This window comes from Rhipicephalus microplus, chromosome 9 (genome assembly GCF_043290135.1).
Source record: "Rhipicephalus microplus isolate Deutch F79 chromosome 9, USDA_Rmic, whole genome shotgun sequence".
Classification (NCBI taxonomy): Eukaryota; Metazoa; Arthropoda; class Arachnida; order Ixodida; family Ixodidae; genus Rhipicephalus; species Rhipicephalus microplus.
This window is the reverse complement of record NC_134708.1, coordinates 89,668,562-89,684,607: the sequence shown is the minus strand read 5'-3', so window position 1 is coordinate 89,684,607 and position 16,046 is coordinate 89,668,562. Positions and strand designations below refer to the sequence as shown.

Genomic DNA, 16,046 nt, shown 5'->3' with positions numbered 1-16,046 from the left:
ATTTCGTACCTCACCATCACTTTTCACAGCATCCCGCAATGCAAAGTTGCGTCTTGCGTGGTGGCTTTTCTACTCTCAAGAACCATTGTGTGCATTCATTGTACGCCATTTAAATGCAAAATCCAGCCTTCAACCAGCTTTGCGTCATTATTTCCCATCACTACAGCATTTAGCGACGCCAGCGTGTGACAGAGAACCCAAATGTTTGACAAAACGTCTTTGATTATGATCTCACAAGTCGAGAGGTGTAAATCTATATCGCTATGTTGCACAATTATCTATACACGTCCTATCCATCGTATGGGCCACTTGACCAATGAATCAATGCGCTTTTCCAAGTTACCACTGAAAGGTTACGATGCACAATGCGGTGTTTTTACTTTTTAGATTACTTGCTAGCATATCTGCATCTACGTGAGAATAAAATAAAGAAAACATGAAGATAGAACGTTTGGAAGAGTCACGTCACCAATCAATGAAAACTCACAGACATTGGTGCTGAGAAAGTATTTGTTAGGGTACAAGAAGTAATTGTAATGCCAACAGAATGAAATACTTGTAAACGAAAACATTATGAGCTTCCAGCAGGGACCGAACCTGCGACCTCGAAATAACGCGTCCGTTGCTCTACCGCTGAGCTACGGTGGCGCTCATTCCTCCGTCCACTTAACAAAGTGCATTTAAACGTTGGAGCATCAGTCAGTGCTGCCAGTAGCTAATGCGACATGCATGGAATACTATTTTTGCCATGTTGACATCTTAGCGCAAGTTATCCTATTGCAAGCTTGCAGCTGAACAATAATACCTCAAATATTACTTTAAGGCAGTGTCTGCCAGAACGAGAACTTTGCTATATTAGAAAGAAAGCTGTGTAAGTATAGGGGCTCGTTTCCACCAGCCGGAGAAAAAACCTGCCGGAGGTGAGTTAACTATTCGCTAACTTTTTTTTCTCCTCCTATGTATTACAACTATTCCTGATAACATATCCTATACTTTTGTTGGCATTGCTGTCCCTTAGTTTTCAGTATTTATAGGTTAAAAAAACGAGCGCCTAAGTTAAGAGTTCTCTTGTTCAGCCTCTTAAATATTTAATCGTGTTATTTGATATTTTATGTTGTCTTCAGCACCACCATCATCAGAGTGCTGCCGAGTATGTGTGGACGACCAATCCCCTAAAATGTATTATCGATCTCAGACAATATGATTATTTCAACAAAAACACCAAGCCTGCGCACTGCACGCAGGACGTAGACTTTTGAGTTGCAGCCTTGACATAGCCCGTTGTGAACTGGCTTATGCTGCCTTCTGCGAGTTTGGCTACAATGTTGGCGCTCACCATAATTTGTCTTTGTTTCGCGTATACTTCTATGGCTTCGGGTAAATTAAAGTATTCAAAAAAATACTCGTGCCCAGATGCGCTGCTGCGTGTTGAATCAGGTGTAAAAAAACTTGTTGTTGGGCTAGTTGATATAACTAATCAAAAAGTTATTTCCCGCGCCAACACACCGTCACATTCGCGCACACACACCCAATCGTCAAAAACGCACTGTGTGTGTGCGTGTGTGTGTGTGTGTGTGTGTGTGTGTGTTTGTGCTAGAATTATTTTTTGAAATGAATCAGATGTGCAGCGCTGAACGTCACGGGGTCGTGATGTGGCAGAAAAAAGGAGACTTTGCGTTGGAATTTCACTGTTTATTTGGGTGAACCTTTGCCCGATAAATGGAAAGTCTGATTACAGTAGCAGTCTTGGAGTGATAGCGGCGAACGGAGCGTCGGCCTTGAACTACTGCCAAGCGGTGAAGTGTGTCGGCATTTATACTCTTGGTATCGAAAGTTTTAGCGTTATCACTGGCGTTGGCGTAGATTCCAGAATAATCTGTAGAGTTCACAGAGTAAACGTGATCTTATCGAAATGATCTACTACAGTCCGGAAGCTTCTCGAAAACTGCAGGCGCGGTTTGCGCTGAGAATCCTGTAGTGTTTTGGGATGATAACAAAACTAGGGAAATGGAACGTGGCAATAAACCATGTCACTTAATGGCATTTTTATATTTATCTGTCAACCATATAAATCACACAACTTTTACTATTTTGAATGAAACTGTGATAATAAGTTTAGGCAAAAATATTGAAGTAAGTAACAGAAAAGTAAATGATTTCATTGCGCTACTTAAACGGTTCTTTTTAATAAGTCACAACTATAATAAATTACATACAATTGGCACGATTGTATTTGTAATAGGTTAGTGTTGTTCTATTAACGCGTACAATTAGACGTACGCACAGATGCAACAAGGCTTCAACACATCAGTTCTCACAAGTTCACGTGCCATGTGTGCAGAAGAGTAATCGATATTGAAAAGTGAGATGATTGTCGTGAAGAGGAAGTTATTTTACAGCCCGTGAATCATTACAAAACGTTCCCTCTATTATTAGTGAGTTCTGAGCAAAGCTTCAATGTATAAGTAGGGTTATGAATTATGTACCTTTCAACCAAAGGTTGGTAGATCAAATACAATAAGAATAAAAGCCCATTTGAAACAAGCAAAGGCTTTCTAAGTGAAGAAAATTGGCTCTAGTTCACTAATGGAAGCCTGAACCAATAACGCCCCCTGATAGCATCAGAAGCTTTCTCGTTTTGCAGAAATTTATTTATTTTGCATATTTTTGCTAAAAGCAGGTTGTGTTAATATTTCCGGCGTTCAGTTTCCTGTGCTGCGTTCATAAAACTTCGACAACATGCGAAGAATTCTGCAGCTTAGTCATTGTAAAACAAATGATCAGTTAGACATATATGGCATTCTGTGAGTGAAACATTCCTATACATCTGCGTCAAAATGTTTTATAAAAGGCAGGAAAGTAGTATGAACTCGTTTAAAACAGAGTAAGCTGCCTATCGGATGAAGCTTCGCATTGGGAGTTTGCAAGCATCACGAACCGTGAAAGAAAGCGACATGCTTAGAGGGGCACTCGCAGCCATACTTTTCCTCATTTCCTCTGACCTTATGATTCATACAGCAGGATTGGATATCAAGCAGGTCAGTTAATGTTCGCGGGGCATTTGAATATATCTATACTAGACCTCATACGGCTCGTTTGGATGTCAAACTTGCCAGTACACTTTTCGGAGTGTTTATATGCCTTCTGAAGTTATGATGCGTGAAATGTCATAACCGATATTACAAGCAGGCTGTTCAGTTGTCCTTTTTTACTATTCAATGTCAGTGTTAGGTTGAAATTTTTAGGATTTGATAGGTAAAAATGATAGACATGAATAATCAAATTCATGACACCATTCAGCTCATAGACGTACAAAACTGGACCTAATATTACGTGTGCTTAACGCTTCGTTCTGTCCGTGTTTTATCCATGTACCAATAAGAAGACTTTGGATAAGTTTTACACAAACACCTTACCGTCAAAAGTACCGCTTAACATTATCTAATGATTTATGAAAAATGAATGAAGAAATAACTAAGAACAGTTACTTCATCCTAACAGTATGAACTAGTGCTTTTACTTCACTTTAAAATTAAAAATAATGGTGTACGTGGTCTAAATACTTCACATATTTCTCTCTATCACACAATTATGGCTGTCGTTCACTTCTAGAAAATTTGCACCATCCTTCATTTTGTATGGCATGACGACGCAGACAATGAAAATTTACTGAGAATACACGTGGCTACTCACTTTATTACTGATGGATACCGTTGGCAATGAGCCCGTTTTTTATAGCACTTGTGAAAATCGGTGGTGAAGGCTGCTCGTCGGCGGACTAGAATTGCATACATCGAGTGTTGTCGTCCAGCGAGGGTATTTGCTTCCACTGAATTCTCGCAATACACATACTACATTCTGACAGCTCCACTTTATTATAGCTCTGGCTTACCGCATACGATTGCACCAACAGAGTGGTCTTGAGATGCAGCGTTTGTGCATTAGAGTCATGCACAGGTCAATTGAGATCTGCTCTTAAGCACGAGTGCAAATTTTGTAAAATAATATAAAGGCGTGACTGAAGTTAAAATGTGTGGTAGGTCTGTGTTAGCCCACTGACACTCAGTCTCTCGTGCACTGCCCCCTAAAAACATACTGAATTTCATAAAAGACATAGCAGGCTGAAGTAAATCAAATATTTCTTTGGCTTCCTCAGTTGAGCCTGAGTGGGATTAGTGATAGAGACGGTTAATCATATTGTTGAGGTTGGTTTTTTGTGTCACTATTTTACTCGATGCATGCGGCTTGTTCTCGTCCCATAACCTTGGCTCACTTCTTGCTCCTTATTTTGATTTGACAAATAAACCTAAATTAACCCTCTTAGATTGACGTTTGTAGCTGTCGACGAATCCCACCAAGTTTTTCTTATGTTGTCGCAGCGTGGTTTGACCAGCTCTTCCTTTGAGGTCATCCTTGATGTTGTGGTCAGTGGCGTTGCTAGCAGCGGGCGTTGCTAGGCAACAGTCTAGCAGGAGGTTCAGCCAACAGTCACACCAAAACGGTGATAAAAAACGAGCGTAGCTCTAGCTACAAAAAATATGTACCATCTGCCCGAGAAGAACCATGATGGGATACGAATACTATAGTACTCACTGACGGGCTAGTTGGTGCATGTCTTGAATAAATATTCAACATCGCGCCGAAAGAACAACCACGCACAGAAACAAATACATACAACACAGGCAGTCACCTACAGCTGTTTGTACTTCGAGAAAACAGGCTAATATAAACTTACTCTTCGTCGACACATGCGCAACATGATCAGCCCTTCACATACTTAGTCACGCTAACGGACATATGCTCTCCAGACAACGTGTTTCTCACTAATACAGGTTCAGTGCCGTTTCGCTGACACACTAATTACCGCGTTTCTTTATGTGCTATGCCTCCAAAACTTCCCGTGCTAACTCGTTTTTACTTCTTCACAGAATCCTAATATGTGTGAAGTTTGGTGTGCACTCACAAGTTGTAACATGAGAGCTCAGATGCGCACCGTCCTTATTTTTACTCTGAGATTATGTTCCCTCACTCGATCATTGACGCAGCACTCCATGTGACCAACATAGCTATTCCCGCGAAATAGGGAAATACATATGACCTACATGCAAAAAATTTGGACTACTAAAGGCTTGCTACCCAGCCAGTGGAAGTCGGCAACTGTAGTTCTAATACTAAAGCAGGCAAACCAGCCACAATAGAAAATCTAAGACACAATTCTCTAAACTCGTGCTAATGATAACTGAGGAATACATAGCTTATACCCGAATTATGTGTTCCACATAAAACAATGACTTGTAGCCGCTGTAGATGGTCGTCTTCCGACTGGGCTTGGGTCCGCGGGACGTGTTGCTCCAACTCAAGCATAATATATTATATTCCCGCTCCATAGATGCTAAAGTATTTCTTAGCCAGGACTTGACAAGAGCCTACGATATTGTTACTCACCAAGCTATCCTGCACGGTCTTCTGGAAATCAGGATAGGAACGCTGACATAGCGTTAGATTAAAGACTTTTTGTCAGACAAAAGTGTCTGCTTGAAGTTTCAGAACATTGAATCAACCCCCAATGTATTTATGCTTTAAGGGTACGCACAAGGCTCAATTCTCTCTCTCTTTTATTCCACGTGGCGATGCAGGGCCTTCCTGATCCTTTTAGAAACATAGAGGGTGCGAAAATTCAGTATGTGTGTGAATGACATCACTCTAAGTACTAAGAAGAGCAGTGATGCAAAGATTGAGGAGCGCCTATAGGTGGCGGCGGACATTGTGGTGCCTATTGGGGGTCTTGTAAGCTGACGGCCGAAAAGTTTGGCATATATCACGTACCTAGAAACCGACGTTATGCGAAGCAGGCGGAGAGAAGGTGACCGATTTGCAATTTTTTATTGAGCAACACGTTTTGCAATGGCGCCTAATATTCACACAAAAAATATTGCATGCACCAACGTATGTTGAAGAGTTGCAGATGTTCATACAATCATTTGTTTGCTCTTGCGCAATGATGTTGACTGGAACATGCGTATTAGCAACACGAAAAGCGTACATGAAACACTGATGCTCGCGAGCATGCTTGTCCTGCACACTGCTACATAAATCAGCTTCACCGCATGGCAACTAATCACCATTGACGTTAACCTGACGTGACGGCTGTATCAAAAGAGTACATATGCATTGTTTATAAAATAGTGTAGACAGCACTGCAACCAATATTGACGTTTCATGAAGATCTGCGTCTATATAAAAAAGGAGCACCAAGGCCTGGTGTAGGTAGATCTGTGGTAAAATGCATCCTTGCCACGTAGAATGCTTGCATTCGATTCCAGCTAGCACCGTGACATTTATTCATTGCATTCCTCAGGTCGACGCTACCAATGTAGACGAAAGAAGAGAAGATTTGAGAAGCTTGCCTTGACACGGTCAGTAGCAAAGAGAGTTCAGGAAGCAGACAGTGTGCATTGTGTTAAGGAATGTGTTTCAACGTTGTTCAAGAATAATGCGAAGGCGCGTGTACACTGCAGACTGGGCCCGATTATTGCGTTCTTTGTGTCTAATAGCCTGAGGCTTGTTACTGCTGATAAGGAAGAATGTTTTGTTGTTCTCTTTTAAGAACAATACGTTTCAAAGGCGTCTGCAGCCATTAAGAAAAACTTTAAAGAAGTTTCTGATAAACCAGTCGAAGCCTGCGCTTGTTTGTCTCTTCTCTTGTGTTCCGTTGTTTTGCGCTTCCAATTATTCCTTTATGAATTTGTACCAACTAGCCCGCCTGTCAACCCTACTGCCATTCATCACTTCGAACAAGGGCTCTTTTATGTGTTCTAATTTTAATCTCTCTAATTCCTCAGTGTTGACGGCTTTGATAGCGGTGTGCGTATGCCGAGCGAGATGTCCTTCCTGGCATTCCAGGCAGCGAATGCGCCCGACAGAACTTCAGGCCTTGTGTGGATGGCTGTTTCCTTCTGCCTCTCACGCTCGTCGTCTCTCCAGGATTATTCGCTCCGAGTGGTATCGCCAGGCCAATGAGTTTGAAGTTTGCCTGCGAGTGCAATGTTGTGCCCGTTAAGACTCTCTTCGTGGAACAACCTGGTCGAAACCTACACTGAGGTGCTGTGGAATGCGACTAGGCCTACGCTGGTAACAAGGAGGAAGTTGCCTAGTGAAAAGCGGGATATCCTGGTACAGGGTGACTGCCAGCTACCCGAAGAGCACCTTCGTATTCTTCAAATGGAACCCAAGTTTTGTCTGGCATCTATCCCTGACGGACTCGAGAAGCTTGCCTTGACACGGTCAGTAGCACAGAGAGTTCAGGAAGTGGACAGTTTGCATTGTGGTAAAGAATGTGTTTCAACGTTGTCCAAAAAGAATGCTAGTGCGGGTGTACAATGCAGACTGGGCCCGATTATTGCGTTCTGTGTGTCTAATAGCCTGAGGCTTGTTACTGCTGATAAGGAAGGATGTCATGCTGTTCTCTCTCAAGAACAATACGTTTCAAAGGCGTCTGCAGCCATTAGGAAAAAATTTAAGAAATTTTCTGATAAACCAGTTGAAGTCTGCGCTTGTTTGTCTCTTCTCTTGTGTCCCATTGGTTTGCGCTTCCAGTTATTCTATTATGAAGTCATTAACTGTGCCTTGTTTTTTCTAGACATTTCACCACACTTATTGTTCTACGTCATTATTGTAGTTACCACCAACCGCTTGGTGGTTTCATCTGAACAGAACAAAATGGTGTAACAGTTCGCAGAGGTTTCACTATGTGCCATAGCTCATTGGTGTTCCTATCAATTTTTCTATCAATAGGTTCTTCTCAGGGCTAGATAATATAGGTATACAAGAGTATCACTATAATAATTTGTAGATACTTTAATTATCAGTATTTCTGTATTGAGATACTCTTAAAAATATATCTATGTCTCAGTATTTCAATACTTTTCTGATATAGTAGCTGCATCACGGTGCTCTGTGGGCACACCTATATTTTTGATTGTGTTTTTCAAAATGAGCTAAGGGTCGTTTCCAAATAAGAATTAGGTTTTATGTCAGAGTGTTTTAATTCAGGGTGTGTGGCGGTACACAAGAGTTTGTAGCAAGATCGCTGCTGCACACCTTATAATCTTAACAGGGAACTAGAATCACACTACTTCGATAATGTAGAGATGCAATATCACTTAAGAACACAATCCGCGAAGCGGCTTGGCTTATTTCGCTTTTTTGTAAAGCGGCGCTTCTGAGACTGACTAGCCGATTCTACTTTCACTGGGGAAGAAACCTCTGAAGAAGTCAGAGAAGGCAGTGGGCTGGACTCGGAACTTGTAGTCGTGGCCTCATCACTTGAAGTAGCTGTGATAGCTGCAGCATAACTTTTCTAAGCAAAATCAAGTTCGAAGGCCCCAGCCGCTGTTGAAGGCTCATTAAGAACACAATCATCTGGTGTATGAGTACCAGCTACAGCCATACTGGAAGGCAAAGGCGTGAGCTGCTTGACAACATAGGGAGGATAGCGATGGTTCCCCAATGACAAAGAATGGTCTACGTGGCAAAACACCTGATCATCATCGATTATTAACACATAAATGCCTATTCAAAAAAATAAATAAGGGGTGACGGTATCTGAGACTAGTCATGACAGAAATGCAGTGTTTGTATATAACAAGCAAAGTAAACATACAACAGACAGTGGGGAAAACAAAGGCCAAATAAATTAGAGTAGTAAGAACTGATACATAAAGTTGATGGTCAGACGCAAATGCCAATAGATACCAATGAATGAGCAACTGCCCCTGTCTCAGTTTATGTTTTAATAAATCTGGAACTAGTGACTTAGGAGTGCTGAAACCATCGCACCGCAAAATAACTTGTTAATAGGCAACCAATGTCTAAACAAAATTGACCCCGTATCTGCATGTTACACTGCAAATGTCTTCGAAAGACGACAGTCTTGCGTCTGGAGAGTGAACAAAACGTTGATTTGGTTTTCTGTGCAAGAATATCAGTGAATGGTATTCTGGAGGCGCTGCATTAGAGTGCCTCGAGCGTGCAGCGGAGGCTAATGAGCGCATCAAGTCAAGTCACGCGTGAGACAGGAGTGCTATATGGCAATTATCTTAGATAACAAAGCCCGCGATGTGCGCGCCTATCTCTGAGGTGATAAGGGGCAGAACGCAAGGCGACGGGTGGGTGCCACCACCGTGCCGTCTTAGCAAAGCGTTCGAAACACTTGCTTTTTCGTGGAAGCATTGCACGTTCAGCGTAGCGTCATAAGAGATAATGTCTTTAAAATTTCCTATGTATTCCTTTCCTAGTAAAAATACACATTAATAATATTGAAGTGTTGGTAAATAGCCTCAGATATGGGCAATATTCGCTTTTAAAGTGACAACTGCACTAGTATGAACGCTGAACCATGAGCAATGTTGGAGGGTGCTGCGGATGAAATCGGCTATTCGGAGTATCTTTTAGTCATTTCGGTGCCGTTTAAGGTACCGTTAAGGGTGGAAAAATAGACAAAAGTACAGGCCCACACATAGACCAAAATTTTTGCGTTGAAGGTCCCCAAGAAAGACTATCGTCTTCATTAATGTAGTTTTGACATACCGCGCTCCAGCGCACGTAGATATAACAGAGGAATCCGCAGTTATCTGGCCCGACGCAGACAAAACACCAGAAGTGACGGTCAAGGTGGCGTCTTCATCCAGGTCGAAGCAATTTTTTCTACCCCGGAGTGCTGAAACGCGTATTTTGTTCTCGTCATGTCTCATGGCAGGACAGTAGTCTTTCTCATGGTCTGTGCTTCTGTTCTTACCTGTCATGTGTGAATATTTGTGTGTGTGACCATCAGGTGCAGTGCCATTTACGTTTAAGGCCATTCGATGACCCGTCATCACAATTCCAGCTGCAACGAATTGCTGGCGGTGAGAGCGAGACCGCACTCGTTGGGCAACACTTAGCTGACCCACCTCTACTGTAATTGAGTGGCACCTCGTAGTACTGTGGGATTCCTTAACCCTCCCAAACGACACATTTTTTGGACTAGCTGTAGTCGGAGGAACGGCGATAACGTTTCAAGGCACCACCAATGAACACAGTACAAAAGCGAGCAACGGCCAAATATAGAGGCCGGGCTGAAGGGTTCACACTGTATGGCACGTTCTTCGACCCCGCAGAAAAGGGATACAATGCTTCGATGCTTGTGGTACCCGGCAAAGGTTATGGAAACGCGATTTCTGGTTCGGGGACATGGACATTAAGTTCTACGTATATTTCATTGTAAGAAACGTGTATATTGAGCTTCATTGGTATGCTTCTGTCTCCATAGCTCCTTCCAGTCATGTCGTGTACAAATGTACATGACAAATTTAGTGACACTTTATGCATTGCGCGTTTCATCAAATTACCTGCAACTTAGTGTGCACATTTGTCCAGGCCTCCTGAGTAGACAACTAGCGCCCATCTGATTTAGTTATGTGGCGTATTGCTGCAGAAAATCACTTCGCTGGATACACTACCATGTTGGACGATTGCTCGACGTGCCATGCGCGGAACCAATGTCAAGACTTTCTTTTTTCGCTCAGAACATATGCTAAAATATACTTTGCATGCTTTTGAGGCTTAGTAGTTTATTCTTTACGGACAAGTACAGAGGCTGACTCATCGCAGAATAATTTGATAGTTACACACATATAGCTTTAGTTATTGAAACTAACACAAAACAAAACATTTCGTGTTTTTTTATTATGTAACAACAATTTCAGCAATTTCTTTGGAATCATGTCATGAGAATTTGGTGCATCTCCCGGCAATGCATCATAATTAGTGACATAAACGGCTATGGTTGCCATACCTTCCATTGAGCTCGAATAGTTTTTTTATGGCAAGAAAGCACATGCAAATAGAGCATCAGAATACCAGCCGCGGCTCATATTTCCGGTACTGCTGTTCGGTAATATATAAATGAGCTTGTACTTTCGATAGGCTGCAGCATTTAATTTATCTTGCTGTATTAAATGAACACTTTCACAGAGCATGAACACCCACAAAAGAGAAAAGGTATTTCAGTATCTCTATAACTGTATCCGCATCTCGGGATAGCTTTGCCATATTTTTGCGAACGTATTTCCGAAAGTCCCACTATGCCATCGACAAATGTATCTCAGTATCTATATTTCAGATTTCAAATGGCGTATTTTGTTATTTGTGTTCAGGAAAACTGATTCAAGTAAATCTGCCCAGCCCTGCAGTGAGGTGTGTTTCGTGAGTCAGTTGGAGTGAGCTCCAAACTTTTTGCCAGTGAATGCTTGACACCATCCAAACCATATTGTACAATCGGCTTTTTTTTTCTAAAAGTGTATCACACGCTTGTGATAAATTCTATTTGAAGCATGCATACGCACTCTCTATGTCCCACCTAAAATTTTGAAATTTTTGTCACCATTTTATCTGGCCAAGTGTCTTGAAGCATAAGTTGACAAATTCACTCATCAGCCGGCTCAGTGGACAGATGCGGGCTCAGGTCGATCCGTGAATCAGAGTTTCAATGAGGCCGAGTTAATGATACTTTTCAGTTTCAGTCGGAGAGTGTCCGCTTGAAAAAAAATTGTGAAGGTAAGTCTGGGAGAGTTCACATCATAGTAATTAGGGAGAGCCTGTGTAGGAGTGAGTCCAAGTGCAAGATATAATTTTCGAATCAATCTCTTTTGCTTTTCATTACGTCTGCTCTTGTTTGCTCCTCTTGAGCATTATCATCAGCTTTGTGTGAATTCACGGTTATACTAACATCTACTCACGCATATTGCAAACGAGCATCATTTTATACTATTTCAATATTCATCAGATGAGCAAATGACTGGGAAGGGGCATTTATTTCCACCTATAAAATCTTCAAGACAGTGTTGAGTAACAAGTGCTCTGTTGTTAGTTCTTTAAGGAAATCTGACCTTACTGATTTGGGAGCTCGTATAACTGATATCCGAAGGTACTATACCAAAGGCCTCCACAAGAGCACCGATTACATAGAATATTGCTGTTGGGTTCATTGACGCCATGGTCAGAAAAGTGTAGTATGTTAATGGACTGAAGAGAAATTAAACTCGAACTCGCTCAAGCCTTGATCCAGCCGTTAACCAGGGTGAGTTCGGGGCAGTAATGATTTAGTGGGTTTGAGTTCGAGTCAGCCCAGCAGAAGACACTTTTCTAGAATGTCCAACCGAGTGAGTCAGGCTGAGGACACTGAGCTCGAGTGAGGTCTAAGCGCGAAGTGAATTTCATAAGAGATTATGGATGCGCGTAACAGATTTTGCTGGCCTATGACCAAAACTGATTATTACTGGGCCAACCAAATTTGCCAATTTATTGGGCTGTGAGACTAGTTTTTACAGGAATATAAATCCATCCTTTAAGCTTCACTAGTGTCGCAACGACACTTTGACGTCCATTAGTTGAAGTCATTTGTCCGCGTGGCACTGTCGGGCGAAATAGAGCACGGGAAACGTTCACTAAACTGAAAGGTGGATCTGCAGTTCTCAAAAATGTGGACTAATCACCGAATGCATTGCCACATAAGACCCCTTAAAGAACAACTCTCAATCGCGACAATACCGCAATGTGCTCGGTTCTTCAATGCAATAGACACTACGGAGACAGAGAATGTGTACCTCACGTAAGAGCCACTTTAGTTGGAGCCATCTTTGTAATGGGGAAATGGTGTTGGGTGACTTGAAATAGAATGTAGTTTTGGGGATGGCTATAGATTTTGATTGGCTTACCAAGCCATGAAGAGAAAAATCTTTGTCACGTTGGACTTACGGTTGTTCAATGTGAAAGAAGAAAGCGTGAGATGAGTGAGAAAATTGTTCACCGCAAGGTGGAAACCCAGGGCATTATATTCACTTTTATTATATTTAGATAGGAGCAGGCATTACTGCTTCTTCTGATAGTTATTTTTGTAGTTAGGTGGTGACGGGCTTTAGTGATAGGCCTCTGGTAGTGAAATGTTCTTCACGCTATCTTGTTAGAATGTCCATTATGGCGTGCGTTGCACCTCTATAACCTGAGAAGTTGCGCACCTTTAAAGTGAACGAAATTGCATAAAGCAAAGGCAAACAAAAAACCAATGAAAGCAAGAGCACTGAAGTTGCCATTCCTTCTTTATTTGTCCTCGCTTTACGAGCTGTCATTCACTTGTAGTTACATTTATAATATAATTATTGGGGTTTAGCATCACACAACTACTATTTGATTACGAGAATTGCCGTAGCAGAGGGTTACGGTAACTTGGACCACCTGGAGGTAATTAAAGCGCGGATAAAGCTAAGTACCTTGGCCGTGTACTTAGCTTGATATACACGTTAAACAATCTGACGTTGTTCAAATTTGCACAAGCATACTCTCCCCCTTCGAAAATAAAGCCCCGCAGGTAGCATTCAGTCCCGTGACCTTCACTTCTAACTAGAAAACACCATTTAGCCCAACATTGTGAATCACTTCTTTCCGTCTCGGATTTTTCAGTAGCTAGGGTGCTCAGCTTCTGACCTGAAGGTCAAGTGTTCGATTCCGGTCATGGCGGTCGCATTTCGATGGAGGCGAGATGGTAGAAGCCCACGTGCTGCGCGTTGTCACTGCAAGCCAAACAACAGCAGATGGTCAGAATTTTCGCGGCCCTCCGCCACAGCGTCTCTTGCAATCATGTGTTGGTTTTGTGAAGTAAAAGACAACTTGATATTATTATTACCATTGCAACCTATTGGCAGTGCAGTGTCTTGATGAGCAACATGGCTACAGATGATGCTCATAGAATCCATGTACACAGGCGAACTTTGAGTGCCCCGAGATGCAGCGGCGCAATCTGTTTGATGCCACTGCACTAGACAAAAAAAATAAAACAGGCCCGCAGATAAAATGATGGCAAAAGCAGTCTGTACTGCCTATTTTATTATCAACATCACAGAAAAGGTCAAATTCAGAACTTCTGCATCATATTATACGTAAGAGCCAAAGCACAATGTAAAGATAAAGCATAATGTAAGAGATAAAGCATAAAGAGTACATGTAGTGATTCCAGTAGGTGTCATATTCTTGCCACAAAGGACATAATTTGCGTTCCTAGTGGAGAATGCCGTCGAACTCCGCTAGTTTAATAATTATTTATTGATGGCGTATGTATTGACGTGCTAAAGTTTAGAGTTACAAAGAATATAAAATATTTTGTTTTAAAAATTCATTTTCTGATTTTTCTTTCAGAATAGCCGCTGACATCGGGGATTGTACACGAAGAAAGATGGTTGCCGTCTTATGATGCATCTAAAATTGTTTAGACAGACTTGAAGAGGCATTGTATGTACAGAAGAATTTCCGACGCAGAAATCTTAGTGGAAGTGGTTCTCAATAAGAAAAAAATTGTAGAATTCAGGTTACTATTCAGTATTAAATTCGGAAATTCCTCGAATATACAGCTTGCTTTTTAGCCACTATAAAATTTTCAATAGAAGCTGTATAACATAAGGACTAGGATACTACTTTTTTTTCGCACGTAAACTCCAAGTCGAGGTGGAAGACGTCAGACATACTTAGCATTGTATCAATGTGACTAATTCATAAATAAACGTTAAATAACTCTGTAAATAATGACTTGAAGAAAAGTGTTTATAATGCAAATGCACTGCCCACCCACTTATGGCATGCGCATTTTCTAGGAACCACAAAATATATGCGTATTTCGAGCCCATCATCAATGAACTTGATGTCGTAATTAAAACTGGTTGCACCCAGCGGGCATGAACAGAAGCTTGACATGTGGCACGAAAGTGATGAAATTTCCAAAGTCGCATGCCAAAGCCCAATCTGGTAAAAAAAATCAGCGATCATTCTGGAATGCGTAAGCACAGGACTTTCGCATGCGTTGGGTTTTGCATACCTCTTTCTTCGTCAAATTACAAAGAGGCGCAAAACACTCTTTCGGCTATCAGCATGAAGTGCCACCGTGGCTGCCACAGCGTTTAATGCTTTTCTTGCAAAATAAAGGCTCTTGTTCCGTTTTTCCTCCTCACCGTTCGATAAAAAAAGATAAGCACGACACAGCAAGCGCAAAACTAAGGTTATACACAAGGCAAAACGGAAGTTCCTTGCCGCGTTTCTAAAAAGCATATGGTTGTGGTGCCACGAAATTCAATGTTTGTCTCTCCAACGTTAGCTGCAGTTTTGTTATGAAGTAGTTGAACGGTCGAGCTGCGCGCAAATCTTGCACGATGAGTTTTGACTCCGGTCACCAAGTTCGACGGTGAATATCTGCATCTAAGTCCGGCAATAGCATATATTAGAAAATAGGCATGCTGTTTTTAGAGTTGTCGTCGCTGTGGGCTCACTGGGAAGTGAAACGCTCGCGTGCACTTCCTGTTGTGGTTACCGCACAGCAGCAAGCAGCTTTGATGCATTCTGATACTTGAACGGCAGCGTTTAAAACGCTACAGCAACGTTCTGCGGCGTATTGTTGGGGATCGAACAGAACTGATTGTAGAAATTGTGCGGAAACCAATACGGCTCGATGGCGTAGCATTGCTCTCTGGTAACGTTGTCGAGAAGATATGAGGGTGGGGTCTAGTTGGTGAGACATTTAGGAAAATTATAACTGCGCTAAAAACGAGAAATGAGAACGAACTGGACAGGACGATCGCAGAGCTGTGACAGAGACGTTGTGATGTAGCAGGAAGTGTTGCGTCGGCGGCATGCATTTCCTCAAAGGTTCTCATCACCCTAAAACAGGTGGTCATGGGAGAACCACTCAAACAATTCGTACAGAGGATTACCCAGCGCAGCTGGAACTAAGAACCATAGTTATCCCAGGCTGTGATCTAATGAAGGGCCTTTTCTAGTAGCTTCTATTTTTTTATGATGCCGTGAAAAACTTTGTGCGCTTCATGCTTTTCATTGGGGAAGTTAGCCTAAAAGAAGAAGCAAGGTTTAGGGAACCACACAAGTGGACCAAAAAAGAGAGGGTGGAGCGTGATGATGTAAAGTAGTTTAGTTGACAAAAAGAAACGGATCTTTATAAGCCACAACAC

General features: G+C 42.0%; 1 long non-coding RNA gene across 2 annotated transcripts; it reads left to right on the top strand.

Moving 5' to 3' along the window:
- Window positions 1-2,892: 2,892 nt before the first annotated feature.
- On the top strand, window positions 2,893-14,613 carry LOC142771388 (uncharacterized). 2 transcript variants are annotated; one of them, XR_012885892.1, is made up of 4 exons: window positions 2,893-3,038; window positions 6,359-6,416; window positions 6,843-7,283; window positions 14,230-14,613. It is a non-coding gene; the product is annotated as an uncharacterized LOC142771388 (long non-coding RNA). The 2 variants fall into 2 exon arrangements; XR_012885891.1 differs by lacking the exon at window positions 6,359-6,416.
- The last annotated feature ends 1,433 nt before the right edge of the window (window positions 14,614-16,046 follow it).